We start from the raw sequence: 22,457 nt of genomic DNA on the forward strand, positions 1-22,457 counted from the left end.
TCCCCTCCCCCACACCCCACCCCCCCACACCCACTCCCCACTCCACATTCCCTCCCCGACTCCTCACTCCCCTCCCCCCACTCCACACTCCCATCTCACAACCCACTCCCCTTTCCCCTCCATCTCCCCCACTCCAAGCCCCCATTCCCCACCCCCTCCCCCACTCCACCACTTTCCTCCTCACTCCCATCCGCCACCACACTCACCCACTCCTCTCCCCTCACCTACACCCCTTCACTCACCACCCTCTCCCCCTCACATACCCTCTCTCTCACCCTCACATCCCCTCTCCCTCCCACAACCCTCTCTCTGCCCCACTCACCCTCCCCCACTCCCCTAACTCCCCTCCCCGTTCCCTACACCCCACCCCACTGCCCTCCCTTGTTCCCTTCCTGCTTTCCCTCTACCGCTCCCATCCCCCTCCCCCACTACCCTCCCCCATTCCCTTCCCCTCCCCCTCCCCCACTCCCCACCACCACGCCCTTCCCCCTCCCATGCCCACTCTATTCCCCCACTCCCTTCCCTCTCCCCTTCCCCTTCCCCCTTCCCTCTTACCCCTCCCCAATCCCCTCCACAACACCCACCCCCTACTTCTCATCGGCCTCCCCCACTCCCCTCCGCCACTCCATCTTTCACTACCCTCTCCAACTACCCTCCCCCACTACCCTACACCTCCCCCACTACCCTCCTCGAGTCCCCTTCTCCACTGCCCTGTCCACTCGCCTCCTTTCCATACTCCACTCCCGTTTCCCCTCCCCACCACACTCTGCACACTCACTTGCGTCTCCCACTTCCCTCCCCTCCCCACTCACCTACTCACCCTACCCTGCCCACTCCCCTTCCCGTCCCACATCCCCCTCCCCCACTCGCCTCCCCCACTCCCTTCCCCCATTCCCCTTTCCCCTCCATCTCCCCCACTCCAAGCCCCCATTCCCCACCCCCTCCCCCACTCCACCACTTTCCTCCCTCACTCCCATCCGCCAGCACACTCCCCACTCCTCTCCCCTCACCTACACCCTTCACTCACCACCCTCTCCCCCTCACATACCCTCTCTCTCACCCTCACATCCCCTCTCCCTCCCCACAACCCTCTCTCTGCCCCACTCACCCTCCCCCACTCCCCTAACTGCCCTCCCCGTTCCCTACACCCCACCCCACTGCCCTCCCTTATTCCCTTCCTGCTCTCCCTCTACCACTCCCATCTCCCTCCCCGCCCTTCCCCCTCCCTCCCCACTCTATTCCCCCACTCCCTTTCATCTCCCCTTCCCCCTTCCGCCCTACCCCCTCCACAATCCCTTCCACAACACCCACCCCATACTTCTCATCGGCCTCCCCACTCATCTCCGCCATTCCCATCTTTCACTACCCTCCCCCACTACCCTCACCCACTACCCTCCACCATTACCCTACACCTCCCCCACTACCCTCCGCGAGTCCCCTTCTCCAGTGCCCTGTCCACTCCCCTCCTCCTCCCCACCACACTCTGCACACTCACTCCCATCTACCACTTCCCTACCCCTCCCCACTCCCCCTCTCCCCTACTCCCTTTCCCCTGCATCGCTTCCCTTACCTTCCCACATCCCCCTCCTCCACTCGCCTCCCCCACTCCCTCCCCCACTCCACTACTCTCCTGCCTCACTCCCATCCGCCACTCCACTCATAACTCCTCTCTCCCCTCCCCTACACCCCTTCATTCAATACCCTCTCCCCTTCACATTCCCTCTCCCTCCACACAACCCTCCCCCTGCCCCACTCACTATCCCTCACTCCCCTAACTCTGCACCCCCACTCCCCTAACTCCCCTCCCTGTTCCTGCACCCCACCCCACTGCCCTCCCTTATTCCCTTCCTGCATCCCTCTACCACTCCCATCCCCCTCCCTGCCCTTCCCCGTCCCCCTTCCCCACTCTATTCCCCCACTCCCTTCCCTCTCCCCTTCTCCCCCTCCCCATCCCCTCCCCCACTCACCTACCCTACTCCTCATTGGCTTACCCCATTCCCCTCCGCCACTCTCCTCCCCCACGAGCATCCACCTACCCCCGTTACCCTCCACGAGTCCCCTTCCCCACATCCCTACTCCACTGCCCTCCCAACACCCCTCTTTTCCCCACTCCCCTCTCCCTCCCCTCCCCAACTCCGCACACTCACTCCCATTTCCCACTCCACTCTCACTGCCACCTCTCCCATTCCTCTCCCTGCTCCCCTCCCCCTCCCCTGCCCAGTCCCCTCCCCCACTCCCTTCCCCAACCCCCTGCACTCCCCTCCCACACTCCCCCCTCTCCTCCCTCACTCGCATCCTCCATTCCAGTTCCCACTCCTCTCTCCCCTCCCCGATACCCCCCACTCACAACCCTCTCTTCCTCACTCTCCCTCTCCCTCCCCACTACCCTCCCCAATCCCACTCACCCTCCCCCACTCTCCCTCCCCCGTGTCCCTTCTGCTCTGCCCTCCCCCTCCCCCACGCCCCATCCCCAATCCCTTCCCCCACACCTTTCCCCCAGTCCCTTCAACCCTCCCCTCCAACTGCCCCCTCACGCAACACCCCCTCCTACACTCCCCAGCACCTCCCCACTCCTCTTCTGCCTCCCTTCCCCTACCCCCAACCTCCACCCACCTCCCCCACTCCCCTCCCCACTCCCCTCCCCCACTGCCCACCCCCATTCCATTCCCCACACCCTTCCCTCCTCCCCTCCCATCTCCCACTCCCCTTCCCCTCCCCCACTCCCCTCCCACACTTCCGTCCCCTATTACCCTCACCCACACCCCTCCCCCGAACGCCTCTTCTTCACCGCTCCCCCTCCCCCTCCTTCACTCTGCTTCACCACTCCCACACTCTCCTCCATCACTACCATCCTACACTCCACTCCCAACTCCACTTTCCGTACCCTACACTTCCCACTCACCTCCTTCTCCCCTCACACTCCTTCTCCTTCCCCACTCCCATCCCCGAATCCCACTGCCCCTCTCCCACTCACATCACCCTCCCCTCCCTCACTCCCTTCTCCACTTCTGCACATCCCTCCCCCTCTCCCCTTCTCAACTCTCCTCCCGCAATCCCATCCTTCACTCCCCTCCCCACTCCCCTCCCCCACAACCCTCACCCACTCCGCTCACCCTTCCCCCACTCCTCACTCTCCACTCCCCTCCCCCACTCGCCTATCTGCCTCGCCCACTCCGTCTCCCCCACTTCCCTCCACAACTCCCCCTCCCTCACTCCCCTCCCCACTCCCCTCCTCACCACCCTCCCCCACGCCTCTCCCACAATCCGCTCACCCCTACCCCACTCCTCACTCACCAATTGCCTCCCCAACTCCGCACTCCTCACTCCCCTCCCTCACTCCCCTCCCTAACACCTCTCCCACTCTCCCTCCCCACTCCCCTCCCGCACACCACGGTCCCCTCCCCCACTCCCCACCCCTCACTCCCCACCCCTCACTCCCCACTCCCCACTCCTCACTCTCCATTCCCCTCACCTCCCCCTCCACTCCCCCACTCCCAACAACCCTTGCCTACCACCCTCCCTAACTCCTCTCCCCCACACTTCTCCCCCACTCCCCTCCCCCACTCCCCCTCCCCGACTCAGCCCTGATCCTCTATCACTGCCCTTCCCCACACCCCACTCCGCACTCCTCACTCCCTACTCCACTCCACACTCCCCCCTTCCACTCCGCCACTCCCCCACTCCCCACTCTCCCACTCCACTCCTCACTCCCCACCCACTCCTCACTCACAACTCCACTCCCCCACTCCTCACTCCTCTCCCCCACTCCCCTCCCCCACTAACCACTCCCCTCCCCAACTACCCACTCCCCAATCCCCTCCCCCACTCCTACCACCCACACCCCCTCCACACTCACTCCAACCCACTCCCCTCCCCCACCAACCCCACTCCCCTCACCCCTCCCCACTCCACCCCACTCCACCTCCCCACTCCCCACTCCCACACCCCCCTCCTCCCACTCCCACTCCTCACTTCCCACTCCACTCCCCCACTTCTCCACTCCCCACTTCTCACTCCCTACTCAACTCCACACTCCCCCACTCCCCACTCCCCTCCCCCACTCCCCACTCTCCCACTCCCCACTCCTCACTCCCCTCTCCACTCCTCACTCCCCGACTCCTCACTCCCTACTCCCCCTCTCACCTCTCTCCCACACTCCACTCCTCACTCCACATTCCCCTCCCCCACTCCCCTCCCCCACTCCCCACTCAACTCCACACTCCCCCACTCCCCTCCCCCACTCCCCTCCCCCACTCCCCTCCCCCACTCCCCTCCCCCACTCCCCTCCCCCACTCCCCACTCTCCCACTCCCCACTCTCCCACTCCCCACTCCTCACTCCCCACTCCACTCCTCACTCTGCCACTCCCCACTCCTCACTCCCCGCTCCAGTCCCCCACTCCCCACTACCCACTTCTCAATCCACTCCCCCACTCCCCACTTCCCACTCCCCACTCAACTCCACACTCCCCCACTCCCCTCCCCCACTCCCCTCCCCCACTCCCCTCCCCCACTCCCCTCCCCCACTCCCCTCCCCCACTCCCCTCCCCCACTCCCCACTCTCCCACTCCCCACTCTCCCACTCCCCACTCCTCACTCCCCACTCCACTCCTCACTCTGCCACTCCCCACTCCTCACTCCCCGCTCCAGTCCCCCACTCCTCGCTACCCACTTCTCACTCCTCTCCCCCATTCCCCACTTGTCACTCCCCACTCAACTCCCCACTGCCCACTCCCCACTCCCCCTCCACATTCCCCACTCCACTCCTCACTCACCCACTCGCCACTCCTCACTCCCCACACCTCTCCGCACTCCCCCACTGCCCACTACTCACTCCCCACTCTACTCCTCACTCTCCACTCCCCTCACCCACTCCCCTCTCAACCAACCCTTCCCCAACCCCACTCCCCACTCCTCACTCCACTCCCCACTCCCCCACTCCCCACTCCTCACTCCCCACAACACTCCCCACTACCCCACTGCCCACTCCTCACTCCCAACTCCACACCCAACTCCACAGTCCCCTCCCTACTCCTCATTCACGTCACCCACTCACCACTCCCCTTCCCCACTCCCCACTCCACTATCCCCTCCCCGACTCCTCACTCCCCTCCCTCACTCCACACTCCCATCCCGCAAACCCCACTCCCCTCCCCCACCCCTGTCCCCACCCTCTCCCCCACTCCCCACATGACTCCTCCACACCCCACTCCTCACTCCCCACTCCACTCCCCCACTCCCCACTCCCCCCTTCCCTCCCCCAGTCCTCACTCCACTCCCCCCTCCCCCACTCTCTACTCCCGACTCAATTCCCCCACTACCCACTCCCCTATCCCACTCTACACTCCCGTCCCCCACTCCCCTCTCCCACTCTACACTCCTGTCCCCACTCCCCTCTCCCCACTCACCACTCCTCTCCCCCACTTCCCTCCCCCACTTCCACCCCTCTACTCTTGCCCTCCTTCCCTCTCCCCACAACCACACCCACACCCAATCCTTTCCCCACTCTCACTCCTGCGCTCCCAACTCACCTCCCCACAAAACCACCCCCACTCCCCCTCCTCACTCCCCTCCCAACTCACCTCCCCATTCCCCCAACCCAACTCCTCCTCCTCACTCCCCTCCCGCACTCTCCACTCCCCTCACCACTCCCCCACCCACACTCCCCTTCCTCACTCCCCTCCTAACTCACCTCCCCACTACCCCACCCCCACTCCTCCTCCTCACTCCCCTCCCGCACCCTCCACGCCCCTCCCCCACTCCCCCACCCCCACTCCCCCTCCTCACTCCCCTCCCGCACTCCCCACTCCCCTCCCCCACTCCCTTCCCCCACACGACTCCCCCACTCCCCACTCCAGTTTTCACCTCTGCCCTCCTCCACTCCCCTTCCCTCCCCCAATCCTCTCCCCCGCTCCCCACTCCACTCCTCTACTCCCCCCCTGCACGCCTCCACTCCCAACTCACCTCCCGCATGCCCCACACCCCTCCCCCAAAGCCCTCCCACTCCCCCTCTCTTCTCCCACTCTACACCTCTCCCCTCCCATCCCTCATTCGCCTCCTCTTCCCTCCCCTCCCCCACTCCCCACTCCTGACTCAATTCCCCCACATCCCACTCTCCACTCCGGGACAACCCTCCCCCACTCCTTTCACCATTCCACTTCCCACTCCCCTATCCCTCACACCTCCTCCACTCACCTCGACCTCTCCCCTCCACTCCCCTCCCCTCTCCCCTCCACTCCCCTCCCCTCTCCCCTCCCCACTCCACTTCCCACTCCCCTATTCCTCACCCCTCCCCCACTCCCCTCGCCTCTCTTCTCCTCTCCCCTCTCCACTACTCTTCAAACTTCGCAACCCCACTCTCCACCCCCTCTCCCATCTTCTCCCATCCCCCACTTCCCTCCCCAACTCCCCTCTCTCCACTCTCACTCCAACTCCCCTTCGCCACAAGTCTGGATTGAATTGGCTCTTTCCTGGTGCGTGAGTGGGACTCAATACCACTCCAGCTGGTATTAATAGTTGTATGGTTTGAATTGGCTCATTCCTGGTGTGTGAGTGGGACTCAGTACCACTCCAGCTGGTATTAATAGAGGTCTGGATTGAATTGGCTCTTTCCTCGTGAGTTAGTGGGACTCAGTACCACTCCAGCTGGTATTGATAGAGGCCTGGATTGAATTGGCTCGTTCCTGGTGAGTGAGTGGGGCTCAGTACCACTCCAGCTGGTATTAATAGAGGTCTGGATGGAATTGGCTCTTTCCTGGTGTGTGAGTGGGGCTCAGTACCACTCCAGCTGGTATTAATAGAGACCTGGATTGAATTGGCTCTTTCCTGGTGTGTGAGTGGGACTCAGTACCACTCCAGCTGGTATTAATAGTTGTCCGGTTTGAATTGGCTCTTTCCTGGTGTGTGATTGGGACTCAGTACCACTCCAGCTGGTATTAATAGTTGTCCGGTTTGAATTGGCTCTTTCCTGGTGTGTGAGTGGTACTCAGTACCATTCCAGCTGGTATTAATTGAGGTCTGGATTGAATTGGCTCTTTCCTGGTGTGTGAGTGGGACTCAGTACCATTCCAGCTGGTATTAATAGAGGTCTGGATGGAATTGGCTCTTTCCTGGTGTGTGAGTGGGGCTCAGTACCATTCCAGCTGGTATTAATAGTTGTCCGGTTTGAATTGGCTCTTTCCTGGTGAGTGAGTGGGACTCAGTACCACTCCAGCTGGTATTAATAGAGGTCTGGATTGAATTTGCTCTTCCTGGTGTGTGAGTGGGACTCAGTACCTCTCCAGCTGGTATGAATAGAGACCTGGATTGAATTGGCTCTTTCCTGGTGTGTGAGTGGGGCTCAGTACCACTCCAGCTGGTATTAATAGTGTTCTGTATTGAATTGGCTCTTTCATGGTGTGTGAGTGGGGCTCAGTACCACTCCAGCTGGTATTAATAGTGTTCTGTATTGAATTGGCTCTTTCCTGGTGTGTGAGTGGGACTCAGTACCACTCCAGCTGGTATTAATAGAGGCCTGGATTGAATTTGCTCTTTCTGGTGTGTGAGTGGGACTCAGTACCTCTCCAGCTGGTATGAATAGAGGCCTGGATTGAATTGGCTCTTTCCTGGTGACTGAGTTGGACTCAGTACCACTACAGCTGGTATTAATAGAGGTCTGGATTGAATTGGCTCATTCCTGGTGTCTGAGTGGGACTCAGCACCACTCCAGCTGGTATTAATAGAAGCCTGGATTGAATTGCCTCTTTCCTGGTGTGTGAGTGAGACTCAGTACCACTCCAGCTGGTTTCAAGAGAAACCTGGTTTGAATTGACTCTTTCCTGGTGAGTGAGTGGGACTCAGTCCCACTCCAGCTGATATTAATAGAGACCTGGATTGAATTGCCTCTGATCTGGCGTGTGAGTGGGGCTCAGTACCACTGCAGCTGGTATGAATAGAGGCCTGGTTTGACTTGGCTTTTACCAGGTGGGTGAGTGGGGCTCAGTACAACTCCAGCTGGTATCAACAGAGACCTGGATTCAATTGGCTGTTTCCTGGTGTGTGAGTGGGACTCAGTGCCATCCAGCTGGTATTAATAGAAGCCTGGATTGAATTGCCTCTTTCCTGGTGTGTGAGTGGGACTCAGTACCACACCAGCTGGTATTAATAGTGGTCTGGATTGAATTGGCTCATTCCTGGTATGTGAGTGGGACTCAGTACCACTCCAGCTGGTACTAATAGAAGCCTGGATTGAATTGCCTCTTTCCTGGTGTGTGAGTGGGACTCAGTACCACTCCAGCTGGTATTAATAGAAGCCTGGATTGAATTGCCTCTTTCCTGGTGTCTGAGTGGGACTCAGTACCACTCCAGCTGGTATTAATAGAGGTCTGGATTGTATTAGCTCCATCCTGGTGAGTGAGTGGGGCTCAGTACCACTCCAGCTGGTATTAATAGAGGTCTGGATTGAATTGGCTCTTTCCTGGTGCGTGAGTGGGGCTCAGTACCACTCCAGCTGGTATTAATAGATGTCTGGTTTGAATTGGCTCCTTCCAGGTGTGTGAGTGGGACTCAGTCCCAGTCCAGCTGGTATTAATGGAGGACTGGATTGAATTGCCTCTGATCTGGTGTGTGAGTGGGGCTCAGTACCACTGCAGCTGGTATTAATAGAGGCCTGGTTTGACTTGGCTTTTATCAGGTGGGTGAGTCGGACCCAGCACAACTCCAGCTGGTATTAATAGTGTTCTGTATTGATTTGGCTCTTTCCTGGTGTGTGAGTGGGACTCAGTACCACACCAGCTGGTATTAATAGTGGTCTGGATTGAATTGGCTCATTCCTGGTATGTGAGTGGGACTCAGTACCACTCCAGCTGGTACTAATAGAAGCCTGGATTGAATTGCCTCTTTCCTGGTGTGTGAGTGGGACTCAGTACCACTCCAGCTGGTATTAATAGAAGCCTTGATTGAATTGCCTCTTTCCTGGTGTGAGTGGGACTCAGTACCACTCCAGCTGGTATTAATAGAAGCCTGGATTGAATTGCCTCTTTCCTGGTGTGTGAGTGGGACTCAGTACCACTCCAGCTGGTACTAATAGAAGCCTGGATTGAATTGCCTCTTTTCTGGTGTGTGAGTGGGACTCAGTGCCACTCCAACTGGTTGTAAAAGAGGTCTGGATTGAATTGGCTCTTTCCTGGTGTTTCAGTGAGACTCAGTACCACTCCAGCTGATATTAATAGAGACCTGGATTGAATTGCCTCTGACCTGGCATGGGAGTGGGACTCAGTACCACTGAGCTGGTATTAATAGAAACCTGGATTGAATTGGCTCTTCCCTGGTGAGTGAGTGGGGCTCAGTACCACTCCAGCTGGTATTAATAGAGGCCTCGTTTAAATTGACTCTTTCTTGTGTGTGAGTGGGACTCAGCACCACTCCAGCTGGTATTAATAGAAATTTGGTTTCAATTGGCACTTTCCTGGGGGTGAGTGGGGCTCAGTACCACTGCAGCTGGTATGAATAGAGGCCTGGATTGAATTGGCTCATTCTGGTGTGTGGGGGACTCAGTACCTCTCCAGCTGTTATGAATAGAGGCCTGGATTGAATTGGTTTTTTCCTGGTGTGTCAGTGGTGCTCAGTACGACTCCAGATGGTATGAAAAGTGGCCTGGATTGACTTGGCTCTTTCCTGGTGAGTGAGTGGGATTCAGTACCACTCCAGCTGGTATTAATATAGGCCTGGTTTCAATTGTCTCTTTCCTGGTGTGTAAGAGGGACTCAGTACCACACCAGCTGGGATTACTGGAGGCCTGGATTGAATTGGCTCTTTCCTGGAGTGTGAGTGGAGCTCAGTACCACTCCAGCTGGTATTAATAGAGGCCTGGGTTGAATTGGCTCCTTCTGGTGTGTGAGTGGGACTCAGTACCACTCCAGCTGGTATTAATAGAGGCCTGGATTGAATGGGTTCCTTCAGGAGTTTGAGTGGGGCTCAGTACCTCTCCAGCTGGTAATAATAGAAATTTTGTTTCAATTGGCACTTTCCTTGTGTGTGAGTGGGGCTCAGTACCACTCCAGCTGGTATTAATAGAAGCCCAGATTGAATTGCCTCTTTCCTGGTGTGTGAGTGGGACTCAGTACCACTCCAGCTGGTATTAATAGAAGCCCAGATTGAATTGCCTCTTTCCTGGTGTGTGAGTGGAACTCAGTACCACTCCAGCTGGTATTAATAGAAACCTGGATTGAATTGGCTCCTTACTGGTGAGTAAGTGGGGCTCAGTACCACTCCAGCTGATATTAATAGAGACCTGGATTGAATTGCCTCTGACCTGGCATGGGAGTGGGACTCAGTACCACTGCAGCTGGTATGAATAGAGACCTGGATTGAATTGGCTCCTTCCAGGTGTGTGACTGTGGCTCAGTACCACTCCAGCTGGTATTAATAGAAACCTGGATTGAATTGGCTCCTTCCTGGTGAGTGAGTGGGGCTCAGTACCACTCCAGCTGGTATGAATAGAGGCCTGGGATGAATTGGCTCTTTCCTGGAGGGTGAGTGGAGCTCAGTTCCACTCCAGCTGGTATTAATAGAGGCCTGGTTTGAATTGACTCTTTCCTGGAGTGTGAGTGGGGCTCAGTACCACTCCAGCTGGTATTAATAGAAATTTGGTTTCAATTGGCACCTTCCTGGGTGTGAGTGGGGCTCAGTACCACTCCAGCTGGTACGAATAGAGGCCTGGAATGAATTGGCTCTTTCCTGGAGGGTGAGTGGAGCTCAGTACCACTCCAGCTGGAATTAATAGAGGCCTGGATTGAACTGGCTCCTTACTGGTGAGTGAGTGGGGCTCAGTACTACTCCAGCTGGTATTAATAGAGGCCTGGATTGAATTGGCTCTTTCCTGGTGGGTGAGTGAGACTCAGTACCAGTCCAGCTGGTATTAATATAGGCCTGGTTTCAATTGTCTCTTTCCTGGTGTGTAAGAGGGACTCAGTACCACTCCAGCTGGTATTAATAGAGGCCTGGATTGAATTGGCTCCTTCTGGTGTGTGAGTGGGACTCAGTACCACTCCAGCTGGTATTAATAGAGGCCTGGATTGAATTGGCTCTTTCCTGGAGTGTGAGTGGAGCTCAGTACCACTCCAGCTGTTATTAATAGAGGCCTGGATTGAATTGGCTCCTTCTGGTGTGTGAGTGGGACTCAGTACCACTCCAGCTGTTATTAATAGAGGCCTGGATTGAATTGGCTCTTTCCTGGAGTATGAGTGGAGCTCAGTACCACTCCAGCTGGTATTAATAGAGGCCTGGATTGAATTGGCTCCTTCTGGTGTGTGAGTGGGACTCAGTACCACTCCAGCTGGTATTAATGGAGGTCTGGTTGGAATTTGCTCTTTCCTGGTGGGAGAGTGAGACTCAGCACCACTCCAGCTGGTATTAATATAGGCCTGGTTTCAATTGTCTCTTTCCTGGTGTGTAAGAGGGACTCAGTACCACACCAGCTGGGATTACTGGAGGCCTGGATTGAATTGGCTCCTTCTGGTGTGTGAGTGGGACTCAGTACCACTCCAGCTGGTATTAATAGAGGCCTGGATTGAATGGGCTCCTTCAGGAGTGTGAGTGGGGCTCAGTACCTCTCCAGCTGGTAATAATAGAAATTTGGTTTCAATTGGCACTTTCCTTGTGTGTGAGTGGGGCTCAGTACCACTCCAGCTGGTATTAATAGAAGCCCAGATTGAATTGCCTCTTTCCTGGTGTGTGAGTGGGACTCAGTACCACTCCAGCTGGTATTAATAGAAACCTGGATTGAATTGGCTCCTTCTGGTGTGTGAGTGGGACTCAGTACCACTCCAGCTGATATTAATAGAGACCTGGATTGAATTGCCTCTGACCTGGCATGGGAGTGGGACTCAGTACCACTGCAGCTGGTATGAATAGAGACCTGGATTGAATTGGCTCCTTCCAGGTGTGTGACTGGGGCTCAGTACCACTCCAGCTGGTATTAATAGAAACCTGGGATGAATTGGCTCTTTCCTGGAGGGTGAGTGGAGCTCAGTTCCACTCCAGCTGGTATTAATAGAGGCCTGGTTTGAATTGACTCTTTCCTGGAGTGTGAGTGGGGCTCAGTACCACTCCAGCTGGTATTAATAGAAATTTGGTTTCAATTGGCACTTTCCTGGGTGTGAGTGGGGCTCAGTACCACTCCAGCTGGTACGAATAGAGGCCTGGAATGAATTGGCTCTTTCCTGGAGGGTGAGTGGAGCTCAGTACCACTCCAGCTGGAATTAACAGAGGCCTGGATTGAACTGGCTCCTTACTGGTGAGTGAGTGGGGCTCAGTACCACTCCAGCTGGTATTAATAGAGGCCTGGATTGAATTGGCTCTTTCCTGGTGGGTGAGTGAGACTCAGTACCAGTCCAGCTGGTATTAATATAGGCCTGGTTTCAATTGTCTCTTTCCTGGTGTGTAAGAGGGACTCAGTACCACTCCAGCTGGTATTAATAGAGGCCTGGATTGAATTGGCTCCTTCTGGTGTGTGAGTGGGACTCAGTACCACTCCAGCTGGTATTAATAGAGGCCTGGATTGAATTGGCTCTTTCCTGGAGTGTGAGTGGAGCTCAGTACCACTCCAGCTGGTATTAATAGAGGCCTGGATTGAATTGGCTCCTTCTGGTGTGTGAGTGGGACTCAGTACCACTCCAGCTGGTATTAATAGAGGCCTGGATTGAATTGGCTCCTTCTGGTGTGTGAGTGGGACTCAGTACCACTCCAGCTGGTATTAATAGAGGCCTGGATTGAATTGGCTCTTTCCTGGAATGTGAGTGGAGCTCAGTACCACTCCAGCTGGTATTAATAGAGGCCTGGATTGAATTGGCTCCTTCTGGTGTGTGAGTGGGACTCAGTACCACTCCAGCTGGTATTAATAGAGGCCTGGATTGAATTGGCGCTTTCCTGGAGTGTGAGTGGAGCTCGGTACCACTCCAGCTGGTATTAATAGAGGCCTGGATTGAATTGGCTCCTTCTGGTGTGTGAGTGGGACTCAGTACCACTCCAGCTGGGATTAATAGAGGCCTGGATTGAATTGGCTCCTTCTGATGTGTGAGTGGGACTCAGTTCCACTCCAGCTGGTATTAATAGAGGCCTGGTTTGAATTGACTCTTTCCTGGTGTGTGAGTGGGGCTCAGTACCACTCCAGCTGATATTAATAGAGGCCTGGATTGAATTGGCTCTGTCCTGGTGTGTGAGTGTGGCTCAGTACTACTCCAGTTGCTGTTACTAAGAGTTCTGGATTGAATTCCCTCTTTCCTGCTGTGTGAGTGGGGCTCAGTACCACTGCGGCTCGTATTAATAGAGGCCTGGATTGAATTGGCTCTTTCGAGGTGTGTGAGTTGGACTCAGTACCACTCCAGCTGGTATTAATAGAGGTCTGGATTGAATTGTCTCGTTCCTGAGTTGTGAGTGGGACTCAGTACCACTCCAGCTGGTATTAAATTAGCCTGGATTGATTTTGCTCTTTCCTGGTGTGTGAGTGGGTCTAAGTGCCACTCCAGCTGGTATTAGTAGAGATCTGGATTGAATTGGCTCTTTGCTGGTGTGTGAGTGGGACTCAGTAACACTCCAGATGGTATTAATAGAGGCCTGGATTGAATTGGCTCTCTCCTGGTGAGTGAGTGGGGCTCAGTACCACTCCAGCTGGTATTAATAGAGGCCTGGATTGAATTGGCTCTTTGCTGGTGTGTGAGTGGGACTCAGTACCACTCCATCTGGTATTAATACAGGTCTGGATTGAATAGGTGCTTTCCTGGTGTGTGAGTGGGACTCAGTCCCACTCCAGCTGGTATTAAATTAGCCTGGTTTGAATTGACTCTTTCCTGGAGTGTGAGTGGGGCTCAGTACCACTCCAGCTGGTATTAATAGAGGCCTGGATTGAATTGGCTCTTTCCTGGAGCGTGAGTGGGGCTCAGTACCTCTCCAGCTGGTATTAATAGAGGTCAGGATTGAATTGCCTCTTTCCTGGTGTGTGAGTGGGACTCAGTACCACTCCAGCTGGTATTAATAGAGGCCTGGATTGAATTGGCTCTTTCTGTTGTGTGTGTGGGATTCAGTACCTCTCCAGCTGGTATTAATAGAGACCTGGATTGAATTGGCTCTTTCCTGGTGTGTCAGCGGTGCTCAGTACCACTCCAGCTGGTATGAATAGAGGCCTGGATTGTCTTGGCTCTTTCCTGGTGAGTCAGTACCACTCCAGCTGCTATTAATGGAGGTCTGGTTGGAATTTGCTCTTTCCTGGTGTGTGAGTGAGACTCAGTACCACTCCAGCTGGTATTAATAGAAGCCTGGATTGAATTGCCTCTTTCCTGGTGTGTGAGTGGGATTCAGTACCACTCCAGCTGGTATTAATACAGGTCTGGATTGAATAGGCGCTTTACTGGTGTTAGAGTGGGACTCAGTACCACTCCAGCTGGTATTAATACAGGTCTGGATTGAATAGGCGCTTTCCTGGTGTGTGAGTGGGACTCAGTCCCACTCCAGCTGGTATTAAATTAGCCTGGATTGATTTTGCTCTTTCCTGGTGTGTGAGTTTGTCTAAGTTCCACTCCAGCTGGTATTAGTAGAGGTCTGGACTGAATTGGCTCTTTCCTGGTGCGTGAGTGGGGCTCAGTACCACTGCAGCTGCTGTTAATAGAGGTCTGGATTGAATTGGCTCTTTCCTGGTGTTTCAGTGAGACTCAGTACCACTCCAGCTGATATTAATAGAGACGTGGATTGAATTGCCTATGACCTGGTGTATGAGTGGGACTCAGTACCACTCCAGCTGGTAATAATAGAAATGTGGTTGCAATTGGCACTTTCCTGGGTTTGAGTGGGGCTCAGTACCACTTCAGCTGGTATTTATAGAGGCCTGGATTGAATTGGCTCTTTCCTGGAGGGTGAGTGGAGCTCAGTACCACTCCAGCTGGTATGAATAGAGGCCTGGATTGAATTGGCTCCTTCCTGGTGTGTGTGGGGGACTCAGTACCACTCCAGCTGGAATTAATAGAGGCCTGGATTGAATTGGCTCTTTCCTAGTGTGTGAGTGGGACTCAGGTCCACTCCAGCTGGTATGAATAGAGGCCTGGATTGACTTGGCTCTTTCCTGGTGTGTGAGTGGTGCTCAGTACCACTCTAACTGGTATTAATAGAGGCCTGGATTGACTTGGCTCTTTCCTGGTGAGTCAGTACCACTCCAGCTGCTATTAATGGAGGTCTGGTTGGAATTTGCTCTTTCCTGGTGTGTGAGTGAGACTCAGTACCACTCCAGCTTGCATTATAGAGGTCTGGATTGAATTGGCACTGTTCTGGTGTCTGAGTGGGACTCAGTGCTTCTCCAACTGGTTATAATAGAGGTGTGGATTGAATTGGCTCTTTCCTGGTGTGTACGTGGGGCTCAGTACCACTCCAGCTGGTATTAATAGAAACCTGGATTGAATTGGCTCTTTCCTGGTGAGTGAGTGGGGCTCAGTACCACTCCAGCTGGTATTAATAGAAACCTGGATTGAATTGGATCTTTCCTGGTGAGTGAGTGGGGCTCAGTACCACTCCAGCTGGTATTAATAGAGGCCTGGTTTAAATTGACTCTTTCTGGTGCGTGAGTGGGACTCAGTACCTCTCCAGCTGGTATTAATAGAGGCCTCGTTTAAATTGACTCTTTCTGGTGTGTGAGTGGGACTCAGTACCACTCCAGCTGGTATTAATAGAAATTTGGTTTCAATTGGCACTTTCCTGGGGGTGAATGGGGCTCAGTACCACTGCAGCTGGTATGAATAGAGGCCTGGATTGAATTGGCTCATTCTGGTGAGTGGGGGACTCAGTGCCTCTCCAGCTGTTATGAATAGAGGCCTGGATTGAATTGGCTTTTTCCTGGTGTGTCAGTGGTGCTCAGTCCGACTCCAGATGGTATGAAAAGTGGCCTGGATTGACTTGGCTCTTTCCTGGTGAGTGAGTGTGATTCAGTACCACTCCAGCTGGTATTAATGGATGTCTGGTTGGAATTTGCTCTTTCCTGGTGTGTGAGTGGGCCTCAGTGCCACGCCAGCTGGTATTAATAAAAGCCTTGCTTGAGTTGGCTTTCTGCTAGTGTGTGACTTGTGACCCAATTCCACTCCAGCTGATATTAATAGAAACCTGGTTCGAATTGGCTTTTTCCTGGTGTGTGAGTGGGACTCAGTACCTCTCCAGCTGGTATTAATCGAGGCCTGGATGGGATTGGCTCTTTCCTGGGGAGTGAGTGGGATTCAGTACCACTCCAGCGGGTATTAATGGAGGTCTGGTTGGAATTTGCTCTTTCCTGGTGTGTGAGTGAGACTCAGTACCACTCCAGCTGGTATTAATAGAAGCCCAGATTGAATTGCCTCTTTCCTGGTGTGTGAGTGGGACTCAGTACCACTCCAGCTGGTATTAATAGAAGCCTGGATTGAATTGCCTCTTTCCTGGTGTGTGAGTGGGACTCAGTACCACTCCAGCTGGTATTAATACAGGTCTGGATTGAATAGGCGCTTTCCTGGTGTGTGAGTGGGACTCAGTCCCACTCCAGCTGGTAATAAATTAGCCTGGATTGATTTTGCTCTTTCCTGGTGTGTGAGTGGGTCTAAGTTCCACTCCAGCTGGTATTAGTAGAGGTCTGGATTGAATTGGCTCTTTCCTGGTGCGTGAGTGGGGATCAGTGCCACTGCAGCTGATATTGATAGAGGCCTGGATTGAATTGGCTCTTTCTGGTGGGTGATTGGGACTCAGTACCACTCCAGCTGGTAATAATAGAAATTTGGTTTCAATTTGCACTTTCCTTGTGTGTGAGTGGGGCTCAGTACCACTGCAGCTGCTGTTAATAGAGGTCTGGATTGAATTGGCTCTTTCCTGGTGTTTCAGTGAGACTCAGTACCACTCCAGCTGATATTAATAGAGACCTGGATTGAATTGCCTATGACCTGGTGTACGAGTGGGACTCAGTACCACTCCAGCTGGTAATAATAGAAATTTGGTTGCAATTCGCACTTTCCTGGGTTTGAGTGGGGCTCAGTACCACTTCAGCTGGTATTTATAGAGGCCTGGATTGAATTGGCTCTTTCCTGGAGGGTGAGTGGAGCTCAGTACCACTCCAGCTGGTATTAATAGAGGTCTGGATTGAATTGGCTCCTTCCTGGTGTGTGTGGGGGACTCAGTACCACTCCAGCTGGAATTAATAGAGGCATGGATTGAATTGGCTCTTTCCTGGAGTGTGAGTGGTGCTCAGTACCACTCCAGCTGGTATGAATAGAGGCCTGGATTGAATTGACTCTTTCCTAGTGTGTGAGTGGGACTCAGGTCCACTCCAGCTGGTATGAATAGAGGCCTGGATTGACTTGGCTCTTTCCTGGTGTGTGAGTGGTGCTCAGTACCACTCTAGCAGGTATTAATAGAGGCCTGGATTGACTTGGCTCTTTCCTGGTGAGTCAGTACCACTCCAGCTGCTATTAATGGAGGTCTGGTTGGAATTTGCTCTTTCCTGGTGTGTGAGTGAGACTCAGTACCACTCCAGCTTGCATTATAGAGGTCTGGATTGAATTGGCACTGTTCTGGTGTCTGAGTGGGACTCAGTGCTTCTCCAACTGGTTATAATAGAGGTGTGGATTGAATTGGCTCTTTCCTGGTGTGTACGTGGGGCTCAGTACCACTCCAGCTGGTATTAATAGGAACCTGGATTGAATTGGCTCTTTCCTGGTGAGTGAGTGGGGCTCAGTACCACTCCAGCTGGTATTAATAGAGGCCTGGTTTAAATTGACTCTTTCTGGTGTGTGAGTGGGACTCAGTACCTCTCCAGCTGGTATTAATAGAGGCCTCGTTTAAATTGACTCTTTCTGGTGTGTGAGTGGGACTCAGTACCACTCCAGCTGGTATTAATAGAAATTTGGTTTCAATTGGCACTTTCCTGGGGGTGAGTGGGGCTCAGTACCACTGCAGCTGGTATGAATAGAGGCCTGGATTGAATTGGCTCATTCTGGTGTGTGGGGGACTCAGTACCTCTCCAGCTGTTATGAATAGAGGCCTGGATTGAATTGGCTTTTTCCTGGTGTGTCAGTGGTGCTCAGTCCGACTCCAGATGGTATGAAAAGTGGCCTGGATTGAATTGGCTCTTTCCTGGTGAGTGAGTGTGATTCAGTACCACTCCAGCTGGTATTAATGGAGGTCTGGTTGGAATTTGCTCTTTCCTGGTGTGTGAGTGGGCCTCAGTGCCACGCCAGCTGGTATTAATAAAAGCCTTGCTTGAGTTGGCTTTCTGCTAGTGTGACTTGTGACCCAATTCCACTCCAGCTGATATTAATAGAAACCTGGTTTGAATTGGCTTTTTCCTGGTGTGTGAGTGGGACTCAGTACCTCTCCAGCTGGAATTAATCGAGGCCTGGATGGGATTGGCTCTTGCCTGGGGAGTGAGTGGGATTCAGTATATCTCCAGCTGGTATTAATGGAGGTCTGGTTGGAATTTGCTATTTCCTGGTGTGTGAGTGAGACTCAGTACCACACCAGCTGGTATTAATAGAGGCCTGGATTGAATTGGCTCCTTCTGGTGTGTGAGTGGGACTCAGTACCACTCCAGCTGGTTTCAAGAGAAACCTGGTTTGAATTGACTCTTTCCTGATGCGTGAGTGAGACTCAGTACCACTCCAGCTGATATTTATAGAGGCCTGGATTGAATTGGCTCTTTCTGATGTGTGAGTGGGACTCAGTACCTCTCCAGCTGGTTTCAAGAGAAACCTGGTTTGAATTGACTCTTTCCTGGTGTGTGAGTGGGGCTCAGTGCCACTCCAGCTGATATTAATAGAGACCTGGGTTGAATTGCCTCTGACCTGGCGTGTGAGTGGGACTCAGTACCTCTCCAGCTGGTATTAATAGAAGCCCAGATTGAATTGCCTCTTTCCTGGCATGGGAGTGGGACTCAGTACCACTGCAGCTGGAATGAATAGAGGCCTGGATTGATTTGGCTGTTTCCTGGTGTGTGAGTGGAAGTCAGTACCACTCCAGCTGGTATTAATAGAGGTCTGGATTGAATTGGCTCCTTCCTGGTGAGTGAGTGGGGCTCAGTACCACTCCAGCTGGTATTAATAGAAGCCCAGATTGAATTGCCTCTTTCCTGGTGTGTGAGTGGGACTCAGTACCACTCCAGCTGGTATTAATAGAAACCTGGATTGAATTGGCTCCCTACTGGTGAGTGAGTGGGGCTCAGTACCACTCCAGCTGGTATTAATAGAATCCTGGATTGAATTGGCTCCTTCCTGGTGAGTGAGTGGGGCTCAGTACCACTTCAGCTGCTGTTAATAGAGGTCTGGATTGAATTGGCTCTTTCCTGGTGTTTCAGTGAGGCTCAGTACCACTCCAGCTGATATTAATAGAGACCTGGATTGAATTGCCTCTGACCTGGTGTGTGAGTGGGACTCAGTACCACTGCAGCTGGAATGAATAGAGGCCTGGATTGAATTGGCTCTTTCCAGGTGTGTGAGTGGGGCTCAGTACCACTCCAGCTGGTATCAATAGAAACCTGGATTGAATTGGCTCCTTCCAGGTGTGTGAGTGGGGCTCAGTATCACTCCAGCTGGTATTAATAGAAACCTGGATTGAATTGGCTCCTTCCTGGTGAGTGAGTGGGGCTCAGTACCACTCCAGCTGGTATTAATAGAAACCTGGATTGAATTGGCTCCTTCCTGGTGAGTGAGTGGGGCTCAGTACCACGCCAGCTGGTATTAATAGAGGCCTGATTTGAATTGACTATTTCCTGGAGTGTGAGTGGGGCTCAGTACCACTCCAGCTGGTATTAATAGAGGCCTGGATTGAATTGGCTCTTTCTGTTGTGTGAGTTGGATTCAGTACCTCTCCAGCTGGTATTAATAGAGACCTTGATTGAATTGGCTCTTTCCTGGTGTGTCAGTGGTGCTCAGTACCACTCCAGCTGGTATGAATAGAGGCCTGAATTGACTTGGCTCTTTCCTGGTGAGTCAGTACCACTCCAGCTGCTATTAATGGAGGTCTGGTTGGAATTTGCTCTTTCCTGGTGTGTGAGTGAGACTCAGTACCACTCCAGCTGGTATTAATAAAAGCCCAGATTGAATTGCCTCTTTCCTGCTGTGCGAGTGGGGCTCAGTACCACTCCAGCTGGTATTAATAGAGGCCTGGATTGAATTGCCTCTTTCCTGGTGTGTGAGTGAGTGTCAGTACCACTCCAGCTGGTATTAATAGAGGCCTGGATTGAATTGCCACTTTCCTGGTATGTGAGTGGGACTCAGTGCCACTCCAGCTGGTATTAATAGAAGCCTGGATTGAATTGCCTCTTCCCTGGTGTTTCAGTGAGACTCAGTACTACTCCAGCTGGTTTCAAGAGAAACCTGATTTGAGTTGACTCTTTCCTGGTGTTTGAGTGGGACTCAGTACCACTCCAGCTGGTGTTAATAGAGGTCTGGATTGAATTGGCTCCTTCCTGGTGATTGAGTGGGGCTCAGTACCACACCAGCTGGAATTAATAGAGGTCTGGATTGAATTGGCTCCTTCCTGGTGAGTGAGTGGGGCTCAGTACCACTCCAGCTGGTATTAAGAGGTCTGGATTGAATTGGCTCCATCGTGGTGAGTGAGTGGGGCTCAGTACCACTCCAGCTGGTATTAATAGAGGTCTGGATTGAATTGGCCCCACCCTGGTGAGTGAGTGGGGCTCAGTACCACACCAGCTTGTACTCATAGAGGTCTGGATTGAATTGGCTCTTTCCTGGTGAGTGAGTGGGGCTCAGTACCACTCCTGCTGTTATTAATAGAGGTCTGGATTGAATTGACTCTTTCCTGGTGTGTGAGAGAGACTCAGTACCACTCCAGCTGGTATTAATAGAGGTCTGGATTGAATTGGCTCTTTCCTGGTGTGTGCGTCGGACTCAGTTCCACTCCAGCTGTTATTAATAGAGACCTGGTTTGAATTGACTCTTTCCTGGTGTGTCAGTGGGACTCAGGTCCACTCCAGCCGGTATTAATAGAGTTCTGGATTGAATTGACTCTTTTCTGGTGTGTGTGTGGGACTCAGTTCCACTCCAGCTGGTATTAATAGAGACCTGGTTTGAATTGACTCTTTCCTGGTGTGTCAGTGGGACTCAGGTCCACTCCAGCTGGTATTAATAGAGTTCTGCATTGACTTGGCTCTTTCCTGGTGTGTGAGTGGGACTCAGTACCTCTCCAGCTGGTATTAATAGAGACCTGGTTTGAATTGACTCTTTCCTGGTGTGTCAGTGGGACTCAGTTCCACTCCAGCTGGTATTAATAGAGGTCTGGATTGAATTGGCTCTTTCCTGGTGAGTGAGTGGGGCTCAGTACCACACCAGCTGGTATTAATAGATTTCTGGATTGAATTGGCTTCATCCTGGTGTGTGAGTGGGGCTCAGTACCACTCCAGCTGGTATTAATAGAGGTCTGGATTGAATTGACTCTTTCCTGGTGTGTGCTTGGGGCTCAGTACCACTCCAGCTGGTATTAATAGAGGTCTGGATTGAATTGGCTCTTTCCTGGTGTTTGAGTGGGACTCAGTACCACTCCAGCTGATATGAAGACGTCTGGATTGTATTGCCACTTTCCTGGTGTGTGAGTGGGACTCAGTTCCGCTCCAGCTGGTGTTGAAAGAGGATTGGATTGAATTGGCTCTTTCCTGGTGTGTGAGTGGGGCTCAGTACCACTCCAGCTGGTATTAATAGAGGTCTGGATTGAATTGGCTCTTTCCTGGTGAGTGAGTGGGGATCAGTACCTCTCCAGCTGGTATTAAGAGAGGTCTGGATTGAATTGGCTCTTTTCTGGTGAGTGAGTGGGGATCAGTACCTCTCCAGCTGGTATTAATAGAGGTCTGGATTGAATTGGCTCCTTCCTGGTGAGTCAGTGGGGCTCAGTACCACTCCAGCTGGTATTAATAGAGGTCTGGATTGAATTGGCTCTTTCCTGGTGAGTCAGTGGGGATCAGGTCCACTCCAGCTGGTATTAATAGAGGTCTGGATTGAATTGACTCTTTCCTGGTGTGTGACAGGGGCTCAGTACCACTTCAGCTTGGATCAAAAGGGGATTGGTTTGAATTGGCTCTTTCCTGCTGTGTGAGTGGGGATCAGTACCAGTCCAGCTGGTATTAATAGAGGCCTGGATTGAATTGCCTCTTTCCTGGCGTGTGATTCGGACTAAGTGCCACTCCAGCTGGTTTTTATCGAGGCCTGGATTGGAATGGCTCTTCCCTGGTGTGTGAGTGGGGCTTAGTCCCACTCCAGCTGGTATTAATAGAGACCTGGATTTAATTGCGTCTTTCCTAGTTTGTGACTGGGACTCTGTAACACTCCAGCTGGTATTTATAGAGGTGTGGATTGATAGTTGTCTTTACTGGTGTGTGAGTGGGACTCAGTGCCACTCCAGCTGGTATTAATAGAGACCTGGATTGAATTGCCTCTTTCTTGGTGTGTGAGTGGGACTCAGTACCACTCCAGCTGGT

Source organism: Heterodontus francisci, unplaced genomic scaffold, assembly GCF_036365525.1.
Source record: "Heterodontus francisci isolate sHetFra1 unplaced genomic scaffold, sHetFra1.hap1 HAP1_SCAFFOLD_255, whole genome shotgun sequence".
Classification (NCBI taxonomy): Eukaryota; Metazoa; Chordata; class Chondrichthyes; order Heterodontiformes; family Heterodontidae; genus Heterodontus; species Heterodontus francisci.